This window comes from Dermacentor silvarum, chromosome 11, assembly GCF_013339745.2.
Source record: "Dermacentor silvarum isolate Dsil-2018 chromosome 11, BIME_Dsil_1.4, whole genome shotgun sequence".
NCBI classification, from domain to species: domain Eukaryota; kingdom Metazoa; phylum Arthropoda; class Arachnida; order Ixodida; family Ixodidae; genus Dermacentor; species Dermacentor silvarum.
The window spans coordinates 8,356,427-8,361,882 of record NC_051164.1 but is presented as its reverse complement, the minus strand read 5'-3'; positions in this window follow the sequence as shown (position 1 = coordinate 8,361,882).

Genomic DNA, 5,456 nt, shown 5'->3' with positions numbered 1-5,456 from the left:
ATAATCTCGTGCGCAATCACTATTCCACCATGGACAATCAATGCGCTCTTTTGTTGATGATACTACAAATTCTGATTTTTTAATAGTACCCTTCAAAATTGCACTAAGACTCATCGCTTTAATATCTGTTTCCATATCTGTTCTAGAAGACAAGGTTGACTGTAAATTGTTTTTAAATTTTGAATAGTCCACGAAAATATGCGTATGTGTATTTAAAGAAATGAGGGGGTTGTTAATTTCAATGACAATCGGGCGGTGGTCACTACTAGTGGCGGCATCCACCACAGTCCAAGAAGAAATGGAAATGCCTGAGCTAGAAAATGTCAAATCTAGGACAGATCGCGACTGCGAACGCACGAAAGTGGCAACTTTAGCATTTAAACATGTTAAATTTTTAACATTAGCCCAATCCCATAATCGTTTTCCAGATGAGTCTGTGCGGAAGCCCCATGACACATGATGTGAGTTGAAGTCACCCGCAAGCAATATGTTCTTTTTGCAGTATGTTACTGCGACATCAAGTGGGCGAACGCTTTGCACTCCAGCGGGAAAGTAGGAGTTAATTATAGAGAGCGGGGCGCAACCCGGAATAGTTATTTCTAATATTAAGATTTCACATTCGGATGACAGGGTATGATGCGAAATTTTTGCTTTATGACAGAATTTAGACGAAATGAAAAAAGCTAATCCGCCACCTCGTGAAGGCCTATCCAATCGAAAACACTTGTAATTGTTTAAATGAAAGTCTTGGTCAGCGGACAAACAAGTTTCTTGTAATAGTATAACGTCTGGTGATTGTTGGGAGATTAAATATAACAAATCTGTAGTTGCAGAAAGTATAGATCGGCAGTTCCACTGCAGTATCCTTAGGCACCCTATGTTGACGGTATACAAGCAGCCGCAACTGCTTGGTCCAGGATACTGTCTTTTAGAAAGTCAGTCCTCGTAAGTGATTCTTTCACACACATTTTTGTTTTGGAGTTAGGAGAACGAGGCATTTTGTTGTTAGGCGATCTTGTGCGTTTAAGAACTCGAGTGTCCATATCTACATCTCGATTGCCTAGAGAGTCTGAATCGGAATGGCATTCATGATCAATCTGAGCGGAAGTCGAAGGACGTACTGAATCGTGACTGTTAGAAGGAAGAGGTGTCTGATATTTAGGTGATGTTGCAAGTAGGGCGGCCGTATTGTGTGCACTGTTTGTTAGTGTCTGAGATATACCAGCCAATTGCGTTGATATTACTGAAGCCAAAGATTCAGAGAGATTTAGTAGAATTTTTTCTAACGCCTTTTCCATCGCTTTTTCTATTGCTGCTGTAATTGCCTGGGGCAGTGACTGATCCATGCCGAATGACTGACGGGCTGTTACACCGGCATAACCCTGGGTCCTGCTCTGAATTTCTTCAAGAGCTTCTCGACGAGAGCACCGTCTCCTCTCAATTATTTCAATCACCTGGATTTCTTTGGATCTGGCAGGGCAGTTGGAGTAGTCTGCAGCATGATTCGCATTGCATAAACAGCATGACTGCTCCTGAGACGTGCAATCGTTGGCATCATGGTCTTCTCCGCATAATCGGCATCGAGCAATTGAACGACAGGCATTAGCGCTGTGTCCGTACCGCCAGCACTTGAGACATTGTAGTGGTCGTGGAGATAAGGGTTCAACCCTGTAGATTAACGGCCATGCCTTTATCTCTGATGGGCGAGCCGTCCCTGCAAATGTCGCTATGATTGTTTCTGTAGGGACCTTCTTATTATCTACAAGTCTGGTACAGCGGTACACGGAAACTACACCTGCTGCAGAAAATATCTCTAGGATTTCTTGTGGAGTTAAGCTTATGTCCACACCGCGGACTAGGCCTTTGCAGCAAGCTAGATGAGGAGGGATGAAAGATCTCACCGGCTGCGTGGCAAAGTTAGTGCACTTGAGTAGATCCTGTACACAGGTCTGGTCTGGTGAACAGCAAAGGATTCCCCCACGTCCAAACTGTCTGACCTCGGTGATCTGCTGAAAGTGGGATGAGATAGCTCGAAGTTCTGATTGAATAGCATTGGGGTTCTTCATACGGATAATTCCTCCACTGTTAGGTACCAAAGCCACAGGAACGCTACTGGCTCCACTGCGAAGAAACCATTCCACCGGTAGATCCTGAGGGGGAATAGAAGCAGACCAGAGGGTAGCCCTCTGGCCTGGAGATGAGACAGACATCACCTTATCAATAACCACCACTGTCTCAAGGGGATTAGAACAAAACAAAAAAATGTAAGAAAAGTAACCGCCGGCTACTTGTCAGCAAACCCGGATGAGGACCGGCTCAGGGCACACCAAGGCAGCGTCCTTCGAACTGGAACGATTACCGGAGCTCGAACGCTGTCAGCGTGATCCTGTCAGCTTGCTCCCTCCCTATTTCCTTCGTGTCCTTCTGGGTACATACCAAATAATAATGACGACAATAATAATAATAATAATAATAATAATAATAATAATAATAATAATAATAATAATAATAATAATAATAATAAATTGGTAGGGAACATTATCCCAAATGAACGAGGCACATTGTTGGACCAAAGAAAATGTGGGAGAAAATTGCCGCCGTGAAAATTTGTACCAAGCACTGTGGAGGATGAAGCCATGCAGCGTCCCGACTACATGAACAGTTGACCAAAGTGTTTCTTCATAGAAGGGCTGGGTCTTTGTGTATCGTATCAGGCACTTTGTAAGCAGTGCTTCGTAAATTTGACAGCTTGTACAAACATTTAGTAACATCAAAAATGGACCTCGTGGTTGTGCACGATTCAAAGTATAACAGCGCGTCTTTTTCAGCAAGGACAAAACCAAACTTCTTTGGTTTTGTCCTTCCTGAAAAAGTCAAGGACAAGCGCTGCCTTTCAACTGCGAACAGCTTACACCAGGTGGAAGTGAGAGCTTGCCCTTTACGGTTCTACAGTTTTACCCTCATTCAAGAAGTCGCACTGTGATAATTCAACTTTTACGCACAACACTATTATTGCGTACAAACATCCGACGGAATTCCCATGGCATAATATGCAAGGTTCGTGTAAACGACCAGGTACAGTAGAGAGCAGAGGACCTGCTAATAGAAGCAAGGAAAAAATATAATCCGAGTAGCGTTGTTTCCTTTCGTCGAGTGAAGGGCATGCTTGTGAATAAGCTACAGGATACTAACTAATGCAAGGAGGGTGACGCACGTCCACCTAAACATCATCACCGAAATATGTTTAATAATCTAAAACTCAAGATTACTTGGTTTTCGACCATGTGTTGGCGACATCATGAACATGACTCATGGTCGTTAGTTATTCACATGTTGTCCGCGAGTCACACAAGCAGCCGCTGTTACGCTGAAAGATAACAGTCGTCGCTGCTATCGTTCGCATGGAGTCAGAGAAATGTATGCAATGTGACTGATACCAACAGAAGAGAAGGCAATATTTTATGTGTGACTGTGGTCACGTAGTAAGCATTCGATGTTGCCAGTGATTGTTGATTCTTGCGTATCCTGGCTGCGTTACAGTCCTCTGATTAGTGCACTAATACTCTGGTGCTGTGGAGCTGTGAATGCACTTCGATACATTGACTGGTGAAATTCGTATCGTCTGTCATTATTAAGTAGGCTAAACGTGCATTACCAAGTCTACTGACTTATCTCTTGCAACCAATACGTTTTCACATTAAACATTGATAGACCAACACTCGTACGCGCTGACACAGACGATGTACCGCTAATAGTAAAGCAACAGTACCGAAGTTATGCTGTTTGTGCCTGCAAATGTCTACGAACAGCATGACGATCAGCTCTTCAATCACCGTTAAAATTGTGAATTTCGTCAATGTGCTCGCCCTATATTTCTTAGACATTTAACACTCACTTTTATTCTGCAGGTGAGAAAACATTTTTTGGTTGCGAGAACTGATCGCCACTGTGGGTGCAAGTGGAGGGGTGGCTACAGGGGTTTAAATGACTTCGCTCTTGACGTAAATTTAATGCTGCAATGACGCCTCTCTGTTCTGTCATTATTAGGTTATTGTACAAGGCTTCTGAACTAGCTTCAAAACGAAGCCGCGATCGCGACTAGATGCAGTGTTAAATAATCATTGATAAAATGGCAGTTTTATTGCAGTGATAATACTGCATGGAGGGTATATGTATAATTTGGAGTCTCCCACTATCACGTGTCCTTTAAATAGATCGCGGTATTGGCTGGTAAAACCCATATATATATATATATATATATATATATATATATATATATATTTAAATTTGATGTTCATGCTGAAAAACAACGCATGTGTGGGTGAAAAGAAGGAAATGTGTCGAAAGGGCACGTGAAAGGGATATCAAGTAAGATCTGATATCTGAACAAGTGCGCTGCCATTGGATAGTTAATGGCCAACCAACTAGCCAACCAATATCTCCCGAGCAAGTTATCTCCTATTGAAACCGAATGCTCGCCAGCTCCTTTGTCACGGCGATCACCACGGGGCCTGTGCCGCTTGGTTATTATCTTTTCTTCTCGCTCCTTGCTGAAGAGGCGCAATTCAAAAGGATGTTTTGTGTTTCACCAGTACCTTGAATTATTCTCGCTGCTGTGCGTTATTGGTGCGCTGCAGGCGGCATTCACATGATGCCGCCTTGCTCGCGGCCGGAATGTTTCCTTACCTGCAAAAGGGCGCACCGGGTTTCTTCTCAATACTTGGGAGACATGATCATCGCCGCGCTATCTGCGCACCGCGATTGTGTGTCTGAAATGCATAGACCATCATCGTCTTCCTACTTTATGTCACCTATAGAAAGAAGGCCTCTCGAATCAAGCCTAATGACTTTTGTCTTGCGCCAGCTAACAACGACATTGTACCGCAGCAAATTTCCTCATTTCATTACACCACCTATAGTGCACAGGCGTGCTAGACTGCGCTTCCCTTCCCTTGACGCTATGCAGTGCTGAATATGAAAGATTAGTTGTGCGGAAAGCTTGCACGGTGGAGGACGGTTCACGAAAGGGACAAATCGTCATCCACCCGGCCGTATCACGAAGAAAGAGAAACCTGAGTGGGTATCCACTGTAGCTTTGCGCAACCGTCGGTTGGAGGCAAAATTTTTTTTCTTTCATTCGGTGCTTTACGCAGCGACACAGTCAAAACCTACCAAACTTGATACTTGCCGGAGGTACTTATGCTTTGTCGTTTGGTAACTAGAAGGCGTATCTAGGCGAAACATCGCAGCGGTATAATGTCAGTTGGAAAGAGCATCTGGAAGAAACTTTAAAAAAGGTCTAGGTTAATTTTGTGGGCCTCAGGGCTTTTCACAATGCCACAAAAGGCATAACACGTTTCTCCGAGTAGTGAATTTCATTTTATAATTGTCGTTGTAACCAAGCAGCTTGAAACTTTGAGAGTTTGCACGAACGACAACCTGTGTTTGGAGTCAGC